The sequence below is a fragment of the Dama dama genome, chromosome X (genome assembly GCF_033118175.1).
Source record: "Dama dama isolate Ldn47 chromosome X, ASM3311817v1, whole genome shotgun sequence".
NCBI lineage: Eukaryota > Metazoa > Chordata > Mammalia > Artiodactyla > Cervidae > Dama > Dama dama.
Window position 1 is genome coordinate 12330649 of NC_083714.1, and position 17734 is coordinate 12348382.

The 17734-nt window shown below is 42.6% G+C and overlaps 1 protein-coding gene and 1 non-coding gene across 4 annotated transcripts in view; one reads left to right on the plus strand and one right to left on the minus strand.

The window, feature by feature from the left end:
• Nucleotides 1-17734, minus strand: part of COL4A6 (collagen type IV alpha 6 chain) — a 320391-nt gene that overhangs the window by 127353 nt on the left and 175304 nt on the right. The window lies entirely within an intron of this gene.
• Nucleotides 2420-2526, plus strand: LOC133053288 (U6 spliceosomal RNA). The gene has a single exon (XR_009692215.1). It is a non-coding gene; the product is annotated as a U6 spliceosomal RNA (small nuclear RNA).

Consider the following 17734-nt stretch of genomic DNA (forward strand, 5'->3'; position numbering starts at 1 on the left):
AGGACATGGCAACCCACTCCAGTGTTCTTGCCTAGAGAATTCTACAGACAGAGGAGCTTTGCAGACTGCAGTCCATGGGGTCACAAGGAGTCAGACATGACTGAGTGACAAACACACTTCATATACTTCAAATGGCACATGAGCCGACTCATTGGAAAAGACCCCGATGCTGGGAAAAATTGAGGGCAGGAGGAGAAGGGGAAGACAGAGGATGAGATGGTTGGATGGCATCATTGACTCAATGGACATGAGTTTGAGCAAACTCCAGGAGATAGTGAAGGACAGGGAAGCCTGGCGTGCTGCAGTCCATGGGGTTGCAAAGAGTCAGATACAACTGAGCAACTGAACAACAACAACAACGGTACATGAGAGAGAGCACTTGAACTTCAGAAATGAAGCTCTTCTCTTGCTGTACTGCTTCCTGGTTTTGGAGGAGAAGACAGGCCAAGTGGACCAGAAGTTTCAGCAGTTTCTTCTATAGCTGATTGTTAATGTGGTATGTGAGGAGGGCAGAAAGAACATAGTTTTTTTGTTTTGTTTTGTTCTGTAAGTGACTTCCTCTTAAACGCAACACCTAGAACAGTCGAATTCACAGAGTCAGAAAGTATATTGAGAGATGCCAGGGGCTGGGGGTGGGGTGGGGAGGGGGAATGGGCATTTAGTATTTAATGGGGACAGAGTTTCAGTTTAGACAAGTGAAAAACTCAGGAGATGGATGATGGTAAGAGTTCCACAATAATATGAATGTCCTTCAGTTCAGTTCAGTCGCTCAGTCGTGTCCGACTCTTTGCAACCCCATAAATCGCAGCACGCCAGGTCTCTCTGTCCATCACCAACATCCAGAGTTTACTCAAACTCATGTCCATCGAGTCGGTGATGCCATCCAGCCATCTCATCCTCTACTGTACCCTTCTCTTCCTGCCCCCAATCCCTCCCAGCATCAGGGTCTTTTCCAATGAGTCAACTCTTCGCATCAGGTGGCCAAAGTATTGGAGTTTCAGCTTCAGCATCAGTCCTTCCAATGAACACCCAGGACTGATCTCCTTTAGGATGGATTGGTTGGATCTCCTTGCAGTCCAAGGGACTCTCAAGAGTCTTCTCCAAAAAATAAAAATAAAAAAGAGTCTTCTCCAACACCACAATTCCCATAGCAGCTTTACAAGACTAAGACGGATGGTGGGGAAGGGTGGAGAATGGCACTGGAATGTGAAGAGGAAGACAGGCCCATCAGATCATGATGACTCATAGTGCTATACGATGAAGAGTTTGGACCTTATTCTTGGGATAGTGGGAAACCACTGAAGGGGTGTCCAATAAGGAAGGCAATAAAACACAGATGCTACATGTAATAGAGGACAAAATGACCAGTAATTTGGGGCACAAGGGCATGACTCAGAATTGCACACTATAGAGGCAAAGATGAGCTGCTATGGCTGGGGAGGATATTGTTGAAAGTAGGCATGAGCTGGACCTTATCTATAGGAGAGACTTGGGGTTCATAAGGCCCCCCATTTTGGATGGAGGAAAACACCTGAATGGAGTGGAAAGCTTACAGTGAACATGGTCATGTGGCAAGATGGAGCATGAAGGAGTCATCCTCTTTCCTTGGTGGAAATAACTGTTTTGTTGCTGGTATTTTTATGTTGGAAGACTGTAACAATAGAATACTGGAAAGTCACTTTGTAGGATGGGTGAATGAGTGAAAGAAGAGATCTTGGACTTCCAAATCCAAAGCAGTCTGAAAAAAAGGATTAGAGGAAGAGTGGAGTTTGTAATGCCCCAAACACTCTGTTTTACAAATGAACAGAAAACTAGGTACTCCTTGGTCAAGAAACAGGAAGATGTTGAGAACCACCTTCCTGTTAAGTATAGGTTTTGAAATGGGAAGACATAATGAAAATAGCCTGAGAGCTCCATAAAGATAGATCTTTATTTATGCTGTTTATCAAAGAGGCCTTAGTGGGGACTTCCCTGGTGATGTGGTGGCCAAGACTCCTTGTTCCCAATGCAGGGGATCTGGGTTCAATCCCTAGTCAGGGAACTAGATTCCACATGCTGCAACTAAGATCCTGCATGCTTCAATTAAGACCCAGCATTGCCAAATAAATTAAAAAATAATTTTTACAAAGGAGGCCTTAGCATCTAGCATGCATGCGTGTGTGCTCAGTCATGTCTGACTTTTTGCAGCCCCATGGACTATAGCCCACCAGGCTCTTCTCTCCATGAGATTCTCCAGGCAAGAATACTGGAGTGGGTTGCCATGCCCTCCTTCAGGGGATCTTCCCAACCCATGGATCAAACCCATGTCTCCTTCATTTCCAGCATTGCAGGCAGATTCTTTACCACTGAGCCACAGGAAAGCCCAGAATTTAGCATACTGCCTGGCAAATGGTAGGAACTTAGTAAATATGGTGCTTCTGTGTTCACTACAGTAGTACATATACTATATTTGGAATGATACAGATAAGATTAGCATGGCCTCCAAGCAAGGATGACATGTAAATTTGTGAAGTGTTCAAAAAAAAATGGTGCTTCTAAGGCCAGAGCCAGATATTAAGTATAAATTATGTGTCTATGGTACTTGAAATTATGAAGAGACTAGGTTTCCTATAAGCACAGTTGCAGGACAGGAAGGGGTGGTGGTGGTGGTGGTGACGGTTAGGGGATACAATTTGTTGTTTGTCTTCAACTTGGCTCAATGTCTACAATAGTTTCTTATTACTGCTGTAACAAATTACCACAATCCTAGTAGCTTATCAACACAAGTTTATTATTCTGGGTCAGAAGTCTTGAAAATGTCTCACTGGGCTAAAATCAGTGTTGGCAGAATGGCATTCCTTTCTGGAGGCTCTGGGGTAAAATCCATTCCTTTGCCTTTCTAGATTCTAGATGCTGCCTGCATTCCTTTGTTTATGGCCCCTTCCTTCTATCTTTAAAGCCAGCAACTTGGGTCAAGTCTTTCTTACCTCACATCACTCTAACACTCTCCCTTCAGCCTCCCTCCTTCCACCTGTAAGGACCTTTGTGATTACATCCCAGGGAATCCAAGATAATTTTCCCATCTCAAGGTCAACTGATGAGCAACATTACTACCATCTGCAAGCTTCATTTCCCCCTAGCATATAACAGCATGTTCACGTATTCCAGGGATTAGGATGTGGACATCTTTGGGGGGGGCATTATTCTGCCTACTACAAACTTGCACCAATAAAGCTGGTAAATGGACTCTACTGGCTTTCTTTCAAGCCCAGAGCATATAAATTAGTTAACACAATTGTTGTTGTTTAGTCACTAAGTCGTGTCTGACTCTTCTGCAACCCCATGGAATGTAGCGTGCCAGGCTCTGTCCATGGGATTCTCTAGGCAAGAATACTGGAGCAGGTTGACATTTCCTTCTCCAGGGGATGTTCTCAACCCAGGGATCACACCCCGTCTCCTGCATTGTCAGGTGGATTCTTCACCACGGATTCTTCCCACCTGGGAAGCCCTACTTAACACAATACATTGGCCATACAGTAGAAGCTCTCTTGTATATATAACACTCTCTTGCATAACAAGTACTTGATTGATTAGAGTGAAGAATCACATAAAATTATACTTATGGTCCTTAAGCATTTTATTTCAACCTAAAACACACAAATGCATATTCATTCAGCAATCTGGTGATGTGACATAAGCAAGGTCCCTTTTCTGAGCGTGGTTCCTTTGGCTGAAATTTCTGACTCTTGCATAAACTACATCCTGAATACATCCCATTTGCTTTCCAGCTTCATGTTTTTTTCCCCCCCGACAATAGAGCAGTTTTTAAAAGTAACTTTTCTTTATCAAGTCTTACCAAAGAATTGAACTTCATTCACGTGGAAATAGTGGCCTGCCTTTTGTATTCATAGTTCATAAATTTACATTAAGTTATCTAATTATATTAGCAAGTACAACTGGCAAAAATAGGTTTGGAGACAAAACAACTAATTCTTTTTTTTTTTCCCCCAGATCAAGCTAAATATATTTGTGACCTTATATGACAGAAATGATATTTAATTCACTGGCTATAGGGCAATATGTTCCATGAACAGTGCCAGCTGATAATGAAAACAACTTGGTAAGCATCAACTTGACACATGGGAGCAGAAGTGTATGGGTCGACTGAAGGGTGACTTACTGCCCATAATCTATCTTTGTGCTCTGAGCATTGATCAGTATATATTTCAGTAGAAGGGAAAAGCATCAACTGAATCTACCATATTGGTTAAGTAGATGTTAGTGATGGGAGCTTTTACTATATTTAATAGTTTACTAAAAAAGGGACACTTGGGGGTTCCCTGGTGGTCCAGTGTTTAGGACTCTGTGCTTTTAGTACTGAGGGCATGAGTTTAATCCCTGGTCAGGAAACTAAAATCCCATAAGCTGTGTGGCATGGCCAAAAAAAAGAAAAAGAAGCACTCAAGAGATATATCACAATCTCAATGTTCTCTTGTACTCAATTCCTTCTTGAAAATGTCCCCACCCAAAATGTGCATCAGCTAGTGTTAACAATGGTTAGTATTTATTTAGTGCTTATAATGGTGCTAAGAGCTTTAGAAACATTATTTTATTTAACCCTCATGACAACCATATGAAGTAGGCTGCATTATGCCCATTTTATAGATGAGATAACTAAGAATTAAGAAACTCACTAAATGTCACACATCAGAAGACATTCAAGCCCAAGCAGTCTGGCTCAAGATCCCACACTTACTAATATTATACCCTGTGGTCAACGATTAGACAAGCCAGTCAGGAAGCATAACATGTGGTGCCACCCTACCAGCCACCTCTTGCTTTCTGTTCATATTCCAATGGTGGACCGTCCCAAAGAGGGAGGCAAAATATCTATGGCAGGACTTCCCTGGTGGTCCAGTGGTTAAGTATCCATTAGACAATGCAGGAGACATGGGTTTGATCCCTGGTTTGGGAACTAAGATCTCGCATGCTGCGGAGCAACCAAGCCCCTACGCCAGGACTACTGAAGCCCGTGCACCCTAGAGCCCATGCTCCACAACAAAAGAAGCCACCACAATGAGAAGCCTGTATACTACAACTAGAGAGTAGCCCCCATTCATCACAACTAGAGAAAAGCCTGCACACAGCAATGGAGACCCAGCACAGCCAATAAATAAAAATTAATTAATTAGAAAATATATCTATGGCAATGCTCCTAACCAGATTTCTTTGCTTCTTTATCTCCCTAGTACTGACAGCAAGATAATCAGGGACCACAAGGGGATATGTACCGAGTTTCTTTATGAGTAGCAGCATTTTTTTTTTTAACAAACTTGTCCTTATTTACTTCTCTCTGGATTTAGCTATCATCTTTGAAGGCTCAAGGATAACAATCATTCCCTCTTGGTTCTATAACTATAGAGGCTACTCACTTACCTTCTGCCTCCGGAAATTACTGCAAGTAATCTGTCTTCCAGTCTTCCATGGAAGTATGGGAAAAGAGATCAGGACTCTGCCTCGTTGCTCTGGATAAGGCACGTTAGCCCTTAGAATCAAAAGAGATTAGACGGAGCCTCACTGAATGGTACAGCCAGACAGCCATATCAACCAGCTGTGGAAGTTAGGCTGCAGATTTAAAAAAAAAAAAAAAAAAAAAGAGAGAGAGAACCATGCTAAGGAAAAGGAAGAGGCTTTCAGAGACTGGAGTCATGGAGACCTCTGTCTAGAAGGTTCATATAAGGCAAACACATTGCCAGTGCATGTTGGCCAGAAACCCCGAGGAGGAGAATTTGTCAGATGGTACCTTCTACCTTTAGTATGCCAGAAGCCATAGTTAGCAGTGCAAGTGTATCAGAAGCCAGAGACACAGGGTTGCCATGGAGACACCTGAAAAAATCTTGCAGGCTATATTGAAGATACCAGCTCACATCTCTTTAGGCTAGCTCTGAGCAGCTCAGATGAAAATTCTACCCAGACCAGATTGGGCAGGATGGGGGAGAGTCATAATTTGAGGGCAACCAAAAATTCTACAAAGGCAGTCAGGTAAGGGCTAGGAGAACACTGGCCTAAACCTGCTAACATCTAAGTGAAGCTCAGAGTCAGCAAAAACCATGTTGACAGATTTCAGACAATTATAATCCTCCCATTCTTCAAAGAACCATGGTATATTGAGGTTTGAGGTCACTCTGGTTCAACTAACATGGGATGTTTAGTTTAAAGATCTAATATTTTTTATTAATTTTTAGTATTTTTATTAAAAATGGAGAGATTGGCATGTCTGTTTCAGGGATGGGAGATTTTGTGTCTATGCATTTCAATAGAGGACCTTCATCCATCCTTCACCCCCAAACAGGTCCAAATGGAAGAGTAGACGGTGATGACTGTGAAGTAGGCAAATTCCAGGGGCATAAAAGAGAAAAGGAGTAGGCCATAAGGATTCCTCCTTGATGAGAAAAGAACCATGGACCTTTACCTAGCCACATACATTATGGGATCATGGAATTTGTCTTGCCAAAAAACAGAGAGGATTAGAATTTTCCATGTGACCTTAGGCAAATCATTTCAGTTCTCTGGGTCACGGGTTTCTCATTTATGAAATGAGAGGAGTTATATATGCCCTAGCTACCTGTGAAAAATTGCATTATTGACCCCTAATTCTTTGCCCCTGCCATCGCCCATCCATTGACTCTGGGTTTGATCATGGAACTTGCTTTGGCAAATTGGACAATGTGGAAGTAACAGTAAGACAATTATGAGGCCAGGCCTTAAGAGGCATTACTGTTTCTACCCATTCTTGCATTTCTGCTTCACCACAAAAATAATAAGCTCAAGTTAGCCTGTGGTTCTAGGAGGAGGATGAGGAACACGTGAAACACAGCTACTCCCAGCCTAAACCAGGTAACTCCTGGGCTTGCCACAGAGTCATGACCGAGTCCAACTAATATTGGCCTATGCCCAAGAAACCTGCAGCCTGGTGAGAAAACTTTTAAGCCACTGGGTTTTGGGATGGTTTGTTACATAGTGACAGTTATTTAATATGTTAATTTGTGGAGGTGATATGAGGTTCAAATGTGATAATATATGAAAGTACAAAATCTCCAAGGTTTACCCAAATGCAAGGGACTATTTTAGAGTGGTAGTAGCTTGAAGGGCTGGAATGCTAGAATAAAGTGGAATTTGGTTATGCTCTGTTACTGCAGTTCTTAATTGAAAGGGTCCTCTTTGCCACAAGTAAACGAGGCAGAGCTAAGTCCCAAGGTTCCACCCCAGCGACCTCATCTTGAAGTCGTTGCTGCCCATGAGTCCCTGGTCAGGCAGCTGAGGAAGAACAACAAAGCCTGGAGTAAAAGGAGATAGAAAAAGGATGGCTTAATGAGAAGCCTTGCAGACTTCTTCAGATAGCAGAACAGGATGCCAACAGCTCTTCAATGTGCCTCTTCAAATACTTGCTCTGTTCACTGAATTGGCCATAAAATTCATCGATGTTGGTGGAGTCTTGTGGGCTGTGGCCGGCAGGCTTGCTGGGCAATAATTCTGTCAGCTCTCTATTCCAAGCAACTGTCTCTGAGACTTCCAAAAGTTAAACACAGGAAAACCACACCAGCCACAGGCCTCATTAACCAATAAACCCTTGATGGAAAGCAGGATCTCACACGGTTGTTTCTGGTAAAAATCTCCCCCAAGGGAGGGGGACTTAAAAATCCCACTGGGCTGACTAAAGATGCTCCCATCTTTCACAATTTACTTCAGAGTTTGGGTCAGGCCAGTATTTCTACCCATGAAATAAATATCAGAAGGGATATTTAGAAGACCTTGGCAAGAAAAGTATAAGTAAATATAAGAGCACAGGCAGGGGTATTTTGAGAAGTAATATTAACTGGGATCAGTGGACTAGAGAGTAAATTATTTACACTCCTAAAGATTCAGGGCAGACTGAGCCATTTAAGGGAAGGAGGAACGACCATCTGCTGCTCCAGCTACAAGTGACTAGCTTACATGTCACAGGCCAAGCCTTGAACCAGAGCCAAAAATATAAATTACAACCAGACATAGCCTTAGAAAGTGCCACCTTGGGGGTCTGTAAAGGGGAAAAAATTGTGTGCTCTCTTTATTGGCAGCTGGGATTGCTGGTTCTCACTTTATGCAACTGTCTAAAGGGAGCTCTCTCCTTTATAGAGAATGTGAAAATGCGAATTTTGTCAAATCACTTCATTTCTACCATGTTTCCCTTGTGAAATCGATCTGTCACCCATTTACTCTGATCCAGGGAAAGCCTACAGTGGATGAATTCCTTTAGTATCCAGCCGCCTTCAGGGATACAGGAGAACACTTGAAATCTAATTAATCAGTTTGAAAATGAAAGTGAAAGTCACTTAGTCGTGTCTGACTTTTCGACCCGATGGACTATACAGTCCATGGAATTATCCAGGCCAGAATACTGGACTGGGTAGCCTTTCCCTTCTCCAGGGGATCTTCTCAATCCAGGGATCAAACCCAGGTCTCCCACATTGCAGGCAGATTCTTTACCAGCTGAACCAATTAATCAGTTTACCATGCCTTTAACCACAATGCCAAAATAGATACACTTTGACCAAATTTCTTATTACCATCTTGCCAAGCCCAAAGCTTAGCAACCTGCATCCAACAGGTCTTTCCAATTTGCCTTTTATTCAGCTTCATCTCTGGATTTGTCCTGCTTCTCTCCCCTTCCAGTGCTCTGCCCTATAAAAGGCTCCATTCCCCATGCTTTGCTTACTGTAACAGCCTGTGAGATCCCTGGCTTTTAGGTTTTCTCTGACTTTTCTTCATGTTGCACTCTGGTCATCTTCCCCAGCTATCATTTTGAAAAATCAGTTCATTCTCCTTTTTTTCACGGAATGAGAATGACTCCCAGTTTCTTACATCATCAAAGCCTCTGTGTGACAACCCTGTTGCTCTAACTTCACTCATTGCATCAACCACCAACTTCAGGCTCATACCTGGAACCCTAATCCCCTCCTTTGAAACTGCTCATAACATTTCCTTTGGCTGGAATGCTCCTTGAGACCTCCTCAACATTCCTGCCACTCCATGTATACATAAGCAGCCTCCAGTTTCTATCTTCCCATGAAAACTGTCCTAATAACACTGTTCAGTTCAGTTCAGTCGCTTAGTCCTGTCCAAATCTTTGCGACCCCATGGACTGCAGCACACCAAGCTTCCCTGTTCATCGATTCCTGACCCGGGGATCGAACCTGTGTCTCTTACGTCTCCTGCATTGGCAAATGGGTTCTTTACCACTAGCGCCACCTGGGAAGCTTTCTAATGGAATATCTCTATATCTATTTCTATTTATCTATATATATGCAAACATATATGCTATATTAAATGAAACAATACAGGTTAGAGAAGAATATAGTATGTTTAAATCTCAATTTTATGTGCATCTTAGTTTTTATCATTGCATAACAAATTTCCACAAGCTAAGCAGTTTAAAATAAAACAAATTTATTAAGTCACAATTTCCATCAGCCAGGCCTCTGAGCATGGTTTAACTGCTGCTAAGAGTCTCTCTTGGGGCTTCCCGAGTGGCGCTAGTGGTAAAGAACCTGCCTGATAATGCAAGAGACATAAGAGACACAGGTTCAATCCCTGAGTCAGGAAGATCCCCTGAAGTAGGGCATGAGGGCATGGCAACCCACTCCAGTATTCTTGCCTAGAGAATCTCATGGATAGATGAGCCTGGCGGGCTACAGTCCATGGGGTCACAAAGAGTGGGACACGACTGATCTAGCATGCACACATGCACACAGGTCTCTCATTCTTTTAAAATGTAGGTTTTATCATCAGTCAAGGATAGTGAGCGCAACAGATCAGGTGATGACTTCCTTTGAAAAGATAATTTGTTACTATAGGTCCCAAGAGGAGGGGCATAGCACACCACAGAGGGTCACATGAGAAGTGCCAGGATTGGCCAGGTGGCAGGAGAAATGTGGTAAAAGCATGGGCAAGGGCCTTTATTGTAGTTTCTATGGGAACAGCAAGGTAAGGCAGTGTAATCAAGTTTAAGACAGTTAGTTTGAAGAATTTTAGTGGGCTCTGGGCTACTGGAGCTATCACTAGTTGTCTGGTACCTGGCCCTGGGATGATTAGGGCAGAGCAATACTGCCTCCTAGAGGGTAGGCCAAATAGGGAAGTGGTTCAGATACCATCTCTGGATTGGTTGGTTTGCATATGAAAGGCACTCTTCTGGGCCAGTCATTTGCTATCTTTAAGACCTGGGTAGTCTTGAGAGGGCCAGTCTCTCCCTAGACAGCAGGCCCCAGAGGCCAGAGCATCAAGAAAACAGACAAGAAGAAAATATAGTTAGTATACTCACCAGGTTGAAATCACAGCATCAGCAAGGCTCTGACTCAGGCTCACTGCTTATCGGCAGAATTCAGTGCCTTGTGATCTGAAGACTAAGGTCCCCGATTTTTTACTGGCTGACTGTTGGGGAGTCACTCTTATTCCCTAGAGGCTGCTCTCAGGTCCCAGTCACATGGCTCTTTCACAACACAAATATTCTTCTTCCAAGTCAGCTGGAAATACTTATATAATGTAATGGAATTACAGATGTGACTATCCTAACACCTTTGCCATAAAATATGACTTGATTAAGGGGATGATAGCACATCATACTCACAGATCTGCCCACACTCAAGAAAAGGGGATTATATACAGCATATAAGCAGAGAACAGCCATCTTAGCATTTTGCCTTCCACAGTATGGAATTAGGCACATGCATATATTTGGATGCGATAAAAGTCTGGAAAGATGTATCTACATACATGGAGAGAAAGGGGGAATATATTAACATGAATAATCTCTGCTAAGGTCCTTTCAGGTGGAATTCTTTTTTCTTTTTTAGGTATTAATTGTTAGCATATATAGTACTTGAGAATTATGGCTGCCCAGCGCTGGAGTGAGATACCCCACGTCCAAGGGCAGAGAAGCACCAGCAAGACAGTAGGCGCTGGAAGGGTGGCTGTGTGGTGCTGGAGTGACTTTGAGGAGATATCACACAACCAAGGGCAAAGGAGAAGCCCAAACAAGATGGTAGGAGGGGCAAAATCGCATTTAGAATCAAACCCCATACCCACCAGAGATGCTCAGAGGGCTAAAACAAACCTTGTGCGCACCAGGACCCAGAGACCCCACAGAGATTGAGACAGAACTGTGTTTGAGTGTCTCCTGTGCAGGTATGGGTCAGCAGTGGACTGCCACAGCGGTAGGGGCCCTGGGTGCACCAGACCTGGGTATGGCATAAGCCCTTTTGGAGGAGGTCACCATTAACCCCACCATAGAGCCACCAGAACTTACACAGGACTGGGAAACAGGCTCCTGGAGGGCACAAACAGAATCTTGTATGCACCAGGACCCAGGAGAAGACAGCCGTGACCCCACAAGAGACTGATCCAGATTTGCCCGTGAGTGTCCAGGGGTCTCCAGTGGAGGCATGGGTCAGCGGTGGCCTGCAGCAGGGTTGGGGACACTGAGTGTAGCAGTACATGCATGGGATCTTTTGAAGGAGGTCACCATTATCTTCATTACCTCCACCATAGTTTGGCCCCAGGCAAATAAGAGGGAGGGAACACAGCCCCACCCATCAACAGAAAATTGGATTAAAGATTTACTGAGCATGGCCCTGCCCATCAGAACAAGACCCAGATTCCCCCTCAGGAAGCTTCCATCTTCCATAGGCCTCTTATCCTTCTCAATCAGAGGGTAGACAGACTGAAAACCACAATCACAGAAAACTAACCAATCTGATCACATGGACCAGAGCCTTGTCTAACTCAATGAAACTATGAGCCATGCCATGTAGGGCCACCTAAGACAGATGGGTCATAGTGGAGAGTTCTGACAAAACGTGGTCCACTGGAGAAGGGAATGGAGAACCACTTCAGTATTCTTGCCTTGAGAACCCCATGAACAGTATGAAAAGGCAAAAATATAAGACACTGAAAGATGATCTTCCCAGGTCAGTAGGTGCCCAATATGCTACTGGAGATCAGTGGAGAAATAACTCCCAAAAGAATGAAGAGACGGAGCCGAAGCAACAACACCCAGTTGTGGATGTAACTCATGATGGAAGTAAACTCCGATACTGTGAAGAGCAATATTGCATGGGAACCTGGAATGTTAGGTCCATGAATCAAGATAAATTGGAAGTGGTCAAACAGGAGATGGCAAGAATGCACATTGACATTTCAGGAATCAGCAAACTAAAATGGACTGGAATGGGTGAATTTAATTCAGATGACCATTATATCTACTACTGTGGGCAAGAATCCCTTAGAAGAAATGGAGTAGCCATCATAGTCAACTAAAGAGTCCAAAATGCAATACTTGGATGCAATCTCAAAAACGACAGAATGATCTCTGTTCATTTCCAAGGCAAACCATGCAATATCACAGTAATCCAGGTCTATGCCTTAACCAGTAATGCTGAAAAAGCTGAAGTTGAACTGTTCTATGAAGACCTACAAATCTCCTAGAACTAACACCCAAAAAAGATGTCTTTTTCATTATAGGGGACTGGAATGCAAAGGTAGGAAGTCAAGAAACACCTGGAGTAAGAGGCAAATTGGGCCTTGTAGTACAGAATGAAGCAGGGCAAAGACTAGTAGAGTTTTGCCAAGAGAACACACTGGTGATAAAAAAACACTCTCTTCCAACAACACAAGAGAAGACTCTACACATGGACATCACAGGATGGTCAATACTGAAATCAGATTGATTATATTCCTTGCAGCCAAAGATGGAGAAGCTCTATACACTCAGCAAAAACAAGACTGGGAGCTGACTGTGGCTCAGATCATGAACTCCTTATTGCCAAATTCAGACTTAAATTGAACAAAGTAGGGAAAACTACTAGACCATTACAGCGGAAGTGAGAAATAGATTCAAGGGATTAGATCTGTTAGACAGAGTACCTGAAAAACTATGGATGGAGGTTCATGACATTGTACAGGAGGAGTGATCAAGACCATCCCCGAGAAAAAGAAATGCAAAAAGGCAAAATGGCTGTCTGAGGAGGCCTTCCAAATAGCTGTGAAAAGGAGAGACATGAAAAGCAAGAGAGAAAGGGAAAGGTATATCCATTTGAATGCAGAGTTCCAAAGAACAGCAAGGAGAAATAAGAAAGCCTTCCTCAGTGATCACTTCAAAGAAAGAGAGGAAAACAATAGAATGGAAAAGACTAGAGATCTCTTCAAGAAAATTAGAGATACCAAGGGAAAATGTCATGCAAAGATGGGCTCAATAAAAGACAGGAATGGTATGGACCTAACAGAAGCAGAAGATATTAAGAAGAGGTGGCAAGAATAAACAGAAGAACTATGCAAAAAAGATATTCATTACTCAGATAACCATGATGATGTGATCACTCACCTAGAGCCAGACATCCTGGAATGTGAAGTCAAGTGGGCCTTAGGAAGCATCACTATGAACAAAGCTAGTGGAGGTGATGAAATTCCAGTTGAGCTATTTCAAATTCTAAAAGATGATGCTGTGAAAGTGCTGCCCTCAATATGCCAGCAAATTTGGAAAACTCAGCAGTGGTCCCAGGACTGGAAAACATCAGTTTTCAATCCAATCGCAAAGAAGGGCAATGCCAAAGAATGCTAAGACTACCACACAACTGCACTCATCTCACACGCTGGCAAAGTAATGCTCAAAATTCTCCAAGCCAGGCTTCAACAGTACATGAACCGTGAACTTCCAGATGTTCAAGCTGGACTTAGAAAAGGCAGAGGAACCAGAGATCAAATTGTCAACATCCGTTGGATCATTGAAAAAGCAAGAGAGTTCTAGAAAAACATCTACTTCTGCTTTATTAACTATGCCAAAGTCTTTGACTGAGTGGATCACAACAAACTGTGGAAAATTCTGAAAGAGATGGGAATACCAGACCACCTGACCTGCCTCCTGAGAAACCTGTATGCAAGTGAGGAAGCCACAGTTAGAACCGGACATGGAACAATAGAATGGTTCCAAATAGGAAAAGGAGTATGTCGAGGCTGTATATTGTCACCTTGCTTATTTAACTTATATGCAGAGTACATCATGAGAATCGCTGGGCTGGATGAAGCACAAGCTGATATCAAGAGTGCCGGGAGAAATATCAATAACCTCAGATGTGCAGATGACACCACCCTTATGGCAGAAAGCGAAGAAGAACAAAAGAGCCTCTTAATGAAAGTGAAAGAGGAGAGTGAAAAAGTTGGCTTAAAGCTCAACATTCAGAAAACTAAGATCATGGCATATGGTCCCATCACTGCATGGCAAATAGATGGGGAAGCAATGGAAACAGTGACAGACTTTATTTTGGGGGGCTCCAAAATCACTGCAGATGGTGACTGCAGCCGTGAAATTAAAAGACGCTTGCTCCTTGGAAGAAAATTTGTGACCAACCTAGACGGCATATTAAAAAGCAGAGACATTACTTTGGCAACAAAGGTCTGTCTAGTCAAGGCTATGGTTTTTCCAGTAGTCATGTATGGATGTGAGAGTTGGAGTATCAAGAAAGCTGAGAGCCGAAGAACTGATATTTTGAACTGTGGTGTTGGAGAAGACTCTTGAGAGTCCCTCGGACTACAAGGAGATCTAAACAGTCCATCCTAAAGGAAGTCAATCCTGAATATTCATTGGAAGGATTGATGCTGAAGCTGAAACTCCAATACTCTGGCCACCTGATGCGAAGAACTGACTCAATGGAAAAGACCCTGATGCTGGGAAAGATTGAAGGTGGGAGGAGAAGGGAATTACAGAGGATGAGATAGTTGGATGACATCACCAAGTCAATGGATATGAGTTTGAGTAAACTCTGGAAGTTGGTGATGGACAAGGAGGCCTGGCGTGCTTCAGTCCATTCGGTCGCAGAGAGTCGGACATGACTGAGTGACTGAACTGAACTGAACTGAACTGATAGTACTTTGGAAGCAAGGAAGGAAAAGAGGAAGAAGGAAATAATCCTCAGTTGCTTACTGAAATAAGCATAAATTTATCCTGTCAAAACAGGTTCCCCATAACATAGTCCCACTTCTGCTTAAGGAATCACCTTCCAATACCCCCATCAAATTTATTTTATTTTATTTTTATTTTATTTTACCCCAATATTTTAGCCAAACTACCGTACCCTGGCCCACATTTTACCATGTGCTTTTCTATCTGTGTGGTACACTCATATTATTTCACTGCTTCGTTTCTGTCAAAATCTATCCCTCAAGGCCCATGGCTGTTTGCTCTGCAAACTCACCCTTGACTCTATCAGGCATAAGGTGCTTCCTCTTGATTTTGGAATACCTGAGAAATAGACTGTAGGGGTTAAGCCCCTACATTCTAAGGTCATATTGCCTAGATTCTACTCCTGCTCTTGCTACTTTCTAGCCAAGAAATCTGTGGTAAATTGCTTAACCTTTAGTAAGTTAGGACCACTGCTCAGAAGAGATAAGGCAAGTAGGAGAAGAGGGGCTTTTATCCACAATCCAAGGAGAACTAGCAGAATGGGAACACTGGAATTGAAATATCAAAGTCAGCAACTCAAAGGAAACCACATATGTCTTCAGTAGGAAATCAACTCTGGGGGTTCAAATGAGTGGAACTTTGAAGTTCAAGTCCAAAATGTAACCTTCACCTTGGAAAATTCCCCAGCCAAAGTCACAGAAACTAAACAGGAAGCAAATGCTCTAGGAAACCACAGGCAATGCCATCAACGATGCTTCCCAGGCTATGTATCCAAAACAGGGTTCTTCCCATTTAGGTCTCTTTGCAGTAATGTATGAGTATGTTAACTGCAAGTGAGGAAATCCCTTCATTGTGATTTTTTTTGAGAATGGATTTCATCCAAGAAAAACAACCATCCTTTTTGACAATTTTCTTCTCTATTTATGCCAGTCCAATTATGAGAGGCAAAGCAACGAATACTATTTTCCAGACCTGTGCTTTAAAGAAACCTAGTACCACACCCTCTATTTAGCTCTCTGTCCTGGCACATTTGGGCACACTAGGAATGCCAATCCCTGCCAGGTTCCCTGAGAAGGGAAGGATATGCCTTGATTCCAATAAATAATATATGAAATTGGCATCCATCTAGGAAACCTATTTAACTCAGCATGGACTTGGATTCTGGTTCACAAGTCCTCATTTTCTTTGCCTATATAATAATTGGGAGTCACATCACTGAAAGATATCACTTCGATTTTTTTTTAACCATTAAACAAATTTTATTTACCTTTTATTGAAGGATAATTGCTTTACAGAATTCTGCTGTTTTCTGCCAAACCTCAACATGAATCAGCCATAGGTATACATATATTCCCTCCCTCTTGAAACTTCCTCCCATCTCCCTCCCCACCCCACCCCTCTAGGTTGATACAGAGCCTCTGTTTGAGTTTCCTGAGCCTTACAGCAAATTCCTGTTGGCTATCTATTTTACATACGGTAATGTAAGTTTCCATGTTACTCTCTCCATACATTTCACCCTCTCCTCCCCTCTCCCCATGTCCATAAGTCTATTCTCTGTTTCTCCATTGCTGCCCTGTACATAAATTCTTCAGTACCATTTTTCTAAATTCTGTATATATGTGTTAGAATATGGTATTTATCTTTCTCTTTCTGACTCACTTCACTCTGTATAATAGGTTCTAGGTTCATCCACCTCATTAGAACTGACTCAAATGCATTCCTTTTTATGACTGAGTAATATCTCATTATGTATATGTACCACAACTTCTTTATCCATTCATCTGTCTATGGACATCTAGGTTGCTTCCATGTTCTACCTATTGTAAATAGTGCTGCAGTGAACAATGGGATACACGAGTCTCTTTCAATCTGGGTTTCCTCAGGATATATGCCTAGGAGTGGGATTGCTGGGTCATCTGGTGGTTTTATTCCTAGTTTTTTAAGGAATATCCATACCATCTTCCATAGTGGCTGTATCAGTTTACATTCCCACCAACAGTGCAAGAGGCTTCCCTTTTCTCCACACCCTCTCCAGCATTTGTTGTTTGTAGACTTTTTGATGAGGGCCATTCTGACCAGTGTGAGGTGATATCTCATTGTGGTTTTGATTTGCATTTCTCCAATAATGAGCAACGTCGAGCATCTTTTCATGTGTTCGTTAGCCATCTGTATGTCTTCTTTGGAGAAATGTCTGTCTAGTACACAGAATAGGTATTCAGTAACACTTGCTATGTACCTTGTTGGTTCAAAGAGAATGTTTGCACTGGGGTGTCTTTACCTTAAGATGAACAATCTCTTTTTTCCATAGGGTAGCTCTCTGGAGTTTCGGGGGAAGTGAACCTCAAATGAGGCTCTCTTTTGAGGGTGTGAGTCTTTCATTCTTATTCTCTTCAGTAGCTGTAACTGACAATTGTGGGATCTGACATCCTTGATTACAGGTAATGGCAGGACACAGTGCTTTATAACTGGAGCACTTTAAAAAGCCTTTAAAATCTGCCATGACAAGGTCATAAAAGTGGCAAGAATGTATTAGATATGGGCTCTCAAGAAAAAAGAGGGGAAGAAGGTAGAGTCTCTTTAATAGAGGGTGCTGGGGGAGGAAGATTGTTGGGTACTAATTTACTGTTTGAAAAGATATTCTGGTTATATAAGACAACATCTGAAGAAGGGCCACACTTGAGAAATGTGAACAAGATGAAGAAGCCCAAAATACAGACAGAATTGTAACACATTCAATAGGTTTAGTGTTATATTTATTGATTTGCT